The 9,056-nt window shown below is 43.7% G+C and overlaps 1 pseudogene; it reads right to left on the bottom strand.

Annotated features, from left to right (window-relative positions):
* Nucleotides 1-215: 215 nt before the first annotated feature.
* Nucleotides 216-891, bottom strand: LOC128054203 (GTP-binding nuclear protein Ran-like; annotated as a pseudogene).
* Nucleotides 892-9,056: the final 8,165 nt, after the last annotated feature.

Genomic DNA, 9,056 nt, shown 5'->3' with positions numbered 1-9,056 from the left:
CTATAGCAGTTTTATATTTGAAACTCAAGGAGGAACAATTGTGTTCCAAATCACCTAAATATCAGGTCCAAAAATGAAAGTTTTTTTTTTTAACTGCCACATTCACTCCAAAGCCCATCCACCTCCTTCAGCATCCAAACATTAAGCACATGTTCTGCTTAGCTATGTAATAAAGTGGCAAACACGCCTCACTGCTGACATCACAGGACACTTGCCTATAAAACTGGACTTCTGACGCTGGGCCCCAGCCTCATCTTCCCACAGGCCAGCATCTTCATCTGTGCAACCTCTAAACCGTGCTTGTCCTGCACTGCCAAGGCTGGGTCCCTGACCACCTCTGGGCGGGGCAAGAGCAGGCATGGCGACGAGCTCCATGTTAGGGTCTCCGATCAGTTTTCTAGCAAGCCATAGGAAGGGCTCTTCAAAGCTGCAGTTACTTTTGGCAGAAATGTCAGAGTACTGAACAGTCTTCTTTCGGTGGAAGGCAGATGACTTTGCCTCAACCTTTCTGTCCTTAACATCCACTTTGTTGCCACACAACACCGTCGGGATGTTCTCACACACTTGAACCAGATCTCTATGCCAGTTAGGCACTTTCTTGTAAGTAACTCTTGATGTTACATCAAACATTGTAACGGCACACTGAGTTTGTGTATAATAGCCGTCTCTCAGTCCACCCAATTTCTCCTGACCGGCTGTATCCTATATGTCGAACATAATACATCCTCTGTTGGTATGGGACACAAGAGGATGGACCTCAACACCCAAGGTAGCTACATACTTCTCAAATTCACCAGTCAGATGATATTTCATGGACGTAGTTTTTCCAGTACCACCATCACCAACCAATACCAGTTTGAACTGAACTTGGGGTTCTCCTTGGGCAGCCATCGTGATGTTGCTTCCAGAAGCATCTCTGTGCCTGTCTGACTGAGCAAAACTGACTTTAAAGAATTCAAATGGCTTGCCCAAATTCTCACAGATAGAAGTAACTTTCAGGCCTAGGCCGACAGGACCATAACTCCAAACTTTCAAGCAATACATTAAAGCTGTCATTGCTCTCCCAGGCAAATTCAGAAGGACATGGATGGATGTAAGTACTCCTCCTGAGGCTCAGGGTTAATACAGTATTTAAGTCCTCTGATGGTTTGACAGGGCCACACTCTCCATTTGTTGAGGGCCTGCCTTCGGATAGAGAGGAAGAGGGCAGGATGGAGGGAGCACCGTGGGGACACAGATCACACAGCTTTCCCACAGAAAGTCTCCCCCCATCCCTACTGCCTGCCTCCTCCTTCTGTGGCCTCCATGGTGAACTCTTGAGGTGGGTTCCACCAGCTGGGCTGAGAGCCACTCTTCAGCTCCCACATGGAAGGGAGACTTGGCTTTTTATAATACTTGCACTTTAAGCAATGATCCAGATTATCCCCAAGAATTCCAGAAACACTGGACAAGTTTTCCTCAGGAAGCCATGGCGTGAGTGTCTGAACAGAGGCTCTGAGTCTAGGTGCTCCTTGCAGATCCAGGAGCTTCTGAGGTTCCTCCTCATCAGGGAGCAATGGTTCTCGTTAGAATAAAAGGAGAGAATATAACAGAGGGTTGGGGGCAGACACTGGCACAGGGCATGTGCTCTGAAACTGATAGCCATTATTTTTGGATGTGATTTAGGAATTTTGTTTAGGTAAGATGTTTGCTGGGCCACTGTACTGAAATATCCTAGAGTGGGTGGCTTACACAACAGTAATTTCTATCTCATGGTTCTGGAGGTTGGAAGCCAGAAGTCAGGGTGTCAGCAGGGTTGGTTTCTTCCCCTTGGCTTATAGATGGCCATCTTCTCTCTCTGTCTTTGCACAGTCTTTCTTCTGTGTGTGACTGTGTACCAGTTTCCCCTTATTATAAGGGTTCCGGTCAGGTTGGATTAGAGCCCACCCACATGACTTATCTTAATTACTTTTTTAAAGCTTGATCTCCAAATACAGCAACATTCTGAGCTACTGGGGGATCAGGACTTTTAACACTTGAATTTTCAGTAGGTTGGGAGGAGGGGGAGCACAGTTTGGCCCATAACAGAGGAGCATTTCCGATAGGTAGTGAGTGGGAGCTTGATTTCAGACTAGACTGGAGAGGGAGGCAGGGGCCCGGCTGTGTCCTGCCTCTTAGGTCATGTTTGACAAGAAGGCAGTGGTGGCAGGATGGGATTTGCTGTTCAAAAGGTCACTCTGGTTGTATTAGGGAGAGGTATGTGTGTGTGTGTATGTGTGCACGCATCTGTGGGGTATTTAGCTTAAGTGCCCAGAATCTCAGGAGGATAGGATGGGGGCAGAGTAAACATGGGTGGAACAATTGGGAGGATCACGCACTGGTCCAGATAGGAAGTGGCCAGGACTGGGGTGGGTGGGCGGTGTTGGTGGCAGTGGAAGAAATGGACTGGAGCCAATGAATTCTAGAGCCACCTAGCCTGATTTTAGGAGGTAAAGTCAGCTGGGCTTGGTTATAGACTTAACAGTGGGACTGAAGAAGAAATAGATGTCAAAGGGAATTAGATTTTTGACCTGAGTGACTGAATGGGTGGTGGTGTCATTTTCAGGTATTGAAAATGTTAAAAAACAAAAACAACACTGGATTGAGGAGGAATAATCATGACATGGGTTTTGGACATGTTGAGATTGAGGTTCTTTTGAGACATCCAAGAAAAGACATGGAAAAGATATTCATAGGTAGGGTCACAGATAGGGGTCATAGGGTCACAGATGAGGAAACAGGGGTTGCTATTGCAGGAAACATTAAGTTGCTCAATGTCCTAACTAAATTACATCATTATCAATTGACACATCCAGTTTCAAGGTCTCAGATCTCCTGATTTACTACTCCAGCGCTCATTCCCACATCAGTGCTTCCTTCCCTTACATACTTTTTAAGGATAAAGGACCAGTGAACACATATCCCTGGGACTCTGGGTATCCAGTCCAGATCAATCTGCTAAAACATTACATTTATTTGAAGTTGTCTGCTTTTTTTTTTTGAAAAGTCATTTGGCTTTTTTGGCATACTGTATAACATATTGTTATTTCTATATAGTAATGCCATTAAAAATGACTGATCTTGGAGAGGAATTTCTGCTCCAGGAGGATGCTTTGAATATATTCTGGGATAATGAAACTTTGTGCCAGAGGATGCAGTGCCAGGGCTATGCAGGTGATACAGATGAAGATGGTTCATTCTGCGATGTGCCACCCACACCTACTTTACAGCAAAGGAAGTGAAGCAGTATACTCCTGACCATAGGCTCCACTGTTCCCACCACATATTGTACCTCCAGCCCTAATGTACCATGGCACCTGGAAGCTGCAGCCAAAGAGAGCAAGAGAATGGCCTTTCAAAGGCATAGCTGTGGCACCAACTTTGAGATGATAGTGTGCAAGGATGGGGTCATTCTCCGGGATGCAATAGGTGTTCTATATCAACAGCCAGTACATGGTGCTGTGACCAGAGAAGGCAGAATACTTGAAGGTAGAAGTAGAAGGTGCCTCTCTTGGCATCACTTCAGTGACCCACTTAGGGAATTTCTGTTTCTCATCCCCGCAACTCTGGGCTCCATAGGTTTAGAAGTCGTGGTTCCCAGAAGGACATGTTTCCATCAGGAAACACAAGAAGAGTCTCTATGAAACTTCAGGCCACGACAGCCGTTAGTTACTTCAGGCTCCTCATGCCAGGATAGCATGAGGCAAGGGAAGAAGTCACGGTGTTGGCAGGAGCAACAACCTCTGGTCATCAGGGGGAGATAAACCTGCTGGTTATGCATTTTCCCAGCAGTCTGAGAAATTGGCTGCCATGGTTCATGGCTGAATTCCAACGTGAGAATTGCTATAAAGGGATGTGCTTTCACTCAAGATTATGCCCCTTCCCTGGGGGTGACCTACAACCAAGGGTGGGTAAATCTTGGGGTATGAAGGCTGAGCCTCCTTGGCCCAGTTTGGAACAGATTTGAAGGATCATCAAGTTCCTATGGGACTGACTGAGTTTTTGTTGGGGCTGCAACACAGTTCAGCAACTCCTTGTCTTGATGCAGACATCACTGCTTCCCAGGTGGTGTTCCTAAGAGCACCCCCAATAAACCACCATGTGGAGATCTCCACCTCAGATTCTGCTTCCCAGGGAAGCCAAGCTAAGCAAGATGGCTCAGGGACATGTCAGATAAATAGCTGAAAATAGAGGCTGGCATTTAGAAGACAGATCTGTGCTGCAGATATAGACTTGGACATCATTCATCTAAGGACAATAGTGAAACCATGCTTGGATGAGTTTGCTAGGATAGTGATAGATTCTGACAAAGGAAAGGAGGACATCTGCTTTAATAGATTGGAAGTAATAGTAATATATGGCTCTATAAATATTGCTGTTTGGTATTGGGTAAAAGGCCTTGTGAAAAGGAGGGAGGTAATCTTGGAGACCTTAGTATTTGAGGTTTTTTAAGTTAGATTGAAAAAGCCTCTTGATGAAAGTGAAAGAGGAGAGTGAAAAAGTTGGCTTAAAGCTCAACATTCAGAAAAAGAAGATCATGGCATCTGGTCCCATCACTTCATGGGAAATAGATGGGGAAACAGTGGAAACAGTGTCAGAGTTTATTTTTGGGGGCTCCAAAATCGCTGCAGATGGTGACTGCAGCCATGAAATTAAAAGACACTTACTCCTTGGAAGAAAAGTTATGACCAACCTAGATAGTATATTCAAAAGCAGAGACATTACTTTGCTGACTAAGGTGCGTCTAGTCAAGGCTATGGTTTTTCCTGTGGTCATGTATGGATGTGAGAGTTGGACTGTGAAGAAGGCTGAGCGCCGAAGAATTGATGCTTTTGAACTGTGGTGTTGGAGAAGACTCTTGAGAGTCCCTTGGACTGCAAGGAGATCCAACCAGTCCATTCTGAAGGAGATCAACCCTGGGATTTCTTTGGAAGGACTGATGCTAAAGCTGAAGCTCCAGTACTTTGGCCACCTCATGCTAAGAGTTGACTCATTGGAAAAGACTCTGATGCTGGGAGAGATTGAGGGCAGGAGGAGAAGGGGACGACCCAGGATGAGATGGCTGGATGGCATCACAGACTAGATGGATGTGAGTCTGAGTGAACTCCGGGAGATGGTGATGGACAGGGAGGCCTGGCATGCTGCGCTTCATGGGGTCGCAAAGAGTCAGACACAACTGAGTGACTGAATTGAACTGAACTGAACCAAGATAATGGAGAGAGGGCTAACGAATATCTGAATTATTGTAACTCTATCTTGTAATATTTTGTAATTCTTGTACTATTGTGATTTAAACAAGGAACAGAGCTAGAACAAATAATTTCACAATTTGCATGGAAATACAAAAAACCTCGAATAGCCAAAGCAATCTTGAGAAAGAAGAATGGAACTGGAGGAATCAACCTGCCTGACTTCAGGCTCTACTACAAAGCCATAGTCATCAAGACAGTATGGTACTGGCACAAAGACAGAAATATAGATCAATGGAACAAAATAGAAAGCCCAGAGATATATCCACACACCTATGGACACCTTATCTTCGACAAAGGAGGCAAGAATATACAACGGATTAAAGACAAATCTCTTTAACAAGTGGTGCTGGGAAAACTGGTCAACCACTTGTAAAAGAATGAAACTAGATCACTTTCTAACACCATTCACAAAAATAAACTTAAAATGGATTAAAGATCTAAATGTAAGACCAGAAACTATAAAACTCCTAGAGAAGAACATAGGCAAAACACTCTCCAACATAAATCACAGCAGGATCCTCTATGATCCATCTCCCAGAATATTGGAAATAAAAGCAAAAATAAACAAATGGGACCTAATTAAAATTAAAAGCTTCTGCACAACAAAGGAAACTATAAGTAAGGTGAAAAGACAGCCTTCTGAATGGGAGAAAATAATAGCAAATAAAGCAACTGACAAACAACTAATCTCAAAAATATACAAGCAACTCATGCAGCTCAATTCCAGAAAAATAAACGACCCAATCAAAAAATGGGTCGAAGAACTAAATAGACATTTCTCCAAAGAAGACATACAGATGGCTAACAAACACATGAAAAGATGCTCAACATCACTCATTATCAGAGAAATGCAAATCAAAACCACAATGAGGTACCATTTCATGCCAGTCAGAATGGCAGTGATCCAAAAGTCTCAAGCAATAAATGCTGGAGAGGGTGTGGAGAAAAGGGAACCCTCTTTCACTGTTGGTGGGAATGTAAACTAGCACAGCCACTATGGAGAACAGTGTGGAGATTCCTTAAAAAAATTGCAAATAGAACTGCCTTAGGACCCAGCAATCCCACTGCTGGGCATACACACCGAGGAAACCAGAATTGAAAGAGACACGTGTACCCCAATGTTCATCGCAGCACTGTTTATAATAGCCAGGACATGGAAGCAACCTAGATGTCCATCAGCAGATGAATGGATAAGAAAGCAGTGGTACATATACACAGTGGAGTATTACTCAGCCATGAAAAAGAATATATTTGAATCAGTTCTAATGAGGTGGATGAAACTGGAGCCTATTATACAGAGTGAAGTAAGCCACAAAGAAAAGCACCAATACAGTATACTAACACATATATGTGGAATTTAGAAAGATGGTAATGATGACCCTGTATGTGAGACAGCAAAAGAGACACAGATGTTTAGAATGGACTTTTGGACTCAGAGGGAGAGGGAGAGAGTGGGATGATTTGGGAGAATTGAAACATGTATACTATCATGTAAGAAACGAATCACCAGTCTAGGTTAGATACAGGATACAGGATGCTTGGGGCTGGTGCATGGGGATGATCCTGAGAGATGATATGGGGTGGGAGGTAGGAGGGGGTTCAGGATTGGGAACTCATGTACACCCGTGGCTGATTCATGTCAATGTATGGCAAAACCAATACAGTATTGTAAAGAAAAATAAAGTAAAAATAAAAATTAAACAACAACAAAACAAAAAACAACAACAACAAAACAAGGAACACACTCAAAGTGCAACCAGGGAGGACAGAGGTCTTAATAGACTGTAGATGGTACCTGCTGGGTCCCCGGTTATTGGCATTAGAGGTCTCTTCCTGAAAATGATATTATGAGACAAGTCAAATGCAAATAAATCAAACAATAATGATAAATGGATGGTCTTTGATCAATCTGGCTCCACCCTGGAGGAAAGGAATTTGCAAGGGTCACAGGATGGTTAGAGTGTCATAGGGCTGGCAGTCTTGGAGTTGTAAACAAAGGACAGATCAGAGTTTTCACACTTGCAACTTCCTCTGTGCTATAACCTGTCCTGTCTCTTGTTGGCTTGGTGTCATGAAGATAAGAAGAATGTTTTTACGTGTCTGTGTTACCACTTTTTTTCTTCCTAGTGATCATTGTTGCTTGGAATGAAAGCCCCAGAGGCAGGGTGTAGAATTCGTTCTCCTGACATGGTAGCTTTTGTGAACCGATTCGGCTCAGCAGCAGTTGTCATTACTGTTTGCTGCCCCTCAGAAAGGTTAAACCTTCCCAGTGGAGTAAGGGTAGGTGGTAAAAGTCAGCAGAGAGTGTGTAGGGTAAAAAGAGAGGGGGGCTGAGGACAGATTGCAGAGGTTACCTGAGGGAGCATTCATAACAGCTAAAGCTTTAAAGGCTTTACTCCAGGATGGGGCCAGCTCTTGCCCTAAACCTGGTTTCCCAAGAAAACAGTCTTGTATTTTCAGTTTCCAGTGCATTTTGTTGCCAAACTTTTCATTTCTCTGCCAGTCCTCCTTTCTTTGACCATGTTCAACTTCTACTTCAAATCTGGGAGTCTGTAACTCTGCTGAGAAACTCCTTGGATGAAAGGAAGTGTGTCACATACCACTCCCACATCTTGGGAGTCAGAAAAAAAGAGAAAAAGAAAAAAGGAAGGAAGGAAAGGAAGAAAGAAAGAAGAAGCAGACACCTGTCTGGTATTTTCAATCTTACTCTGGATCGTATGGAATTTCATCAGTTTAGTGATGCTTGGATACCCAATCTTCAGTTCCAGTGGAAAACATTTCGGGGACATTTCTGCATCAGACAGGGGCAGGTATAGTGTTTGGGACCTTCCTATTCACAGACTCTGTGGTCCTACCAGGCATAAGACAGAAACAAAAGCCTGAGTTGTCAGTTTTCATAGAACATCAGACTCAGGGAGTGCTTCTGCCCAGCCGATTCCATGGCATTCTCAGCTGTTTCCTGTCCTCTTTCTTTTCCTGGCACCTTCTGGTACCAGGATAATGATAATGCATTTCTTTGTTTATTCAGCTTCCCTTGATTTGCTCTTACCCAGTTTCTTCCTTTTCCTCTATTCTTGTGGCTTTCTCTCTGTTTAACTCTTCTCTCTTTTTGCTTCATATGTTGACTTGCTTTGGTCAGTCTCTGTCTATGTGAATAAAGTCTGTTTGAAAGTTTGCAATGATTATTGAAGTTAAGGGGCTTCCGTGGTGGCTCAGCTGGTAAAGAATCCACCTGAAATGCGGGAGACCTGGGTTCAATCCCTGGGTTGGGAAGATCCCCTGGAGAGGGCAAAGGCTACCCACTCCAGTATTCTGGCCTGGAGAATTCCATGGACTGTATAGTCCATGGGGTTGCAAAGAGTTGGACACCATTGAGTGACTTACACTTTCATATTGAAGTTAAAGTATAATTCCAAAGTAACATGGGTGTTAAGATTCCAAAGGGCAATCCAAAGAGATGTCATGAAACCACATACCAGCAGAGAGGGGAGTCTCTGTTATTGTAAACTACAACTGTTGCCTGACACTTTGATCCAAAAATCGCTACCTCAGTGATTCATGTAATTAGCTTTTTGTTTGATTTTAGTATTTAAAAACACCTAACATTGCTCTCTGGACAGGGAAGCCTGGCGTGCTGCAATTCATGGGGTCGCAGAGTTGGACAGACCGAGCGACTGAGCTGAACTGAACATTGCTCTCTGAGAACAGATCAATGCTGTTTTTCAAGTTGCATTCATCTTTTAGGTTAGTAAGTTTTCCTACCTCTCATAATCAGATGAATGTTTT

This window comes from Budorcas taxicolor, chromosome 10 (genome assembly GCF_023091745.1).
Source record: "Budorcas taxicolor isolate Tak-1 chromosome 10, Takin1.1, whole genome shotgun sequence".
Lineage (NCBI taxonomy): Eukaryota > Metazoa > Chordata > Mammalia > Artiodactyla > Bovidae > Budorcas > Budorcas taxicolor.
This window is presented reverse-complemented; position numbering and strand designations above follow the sequence as displayed.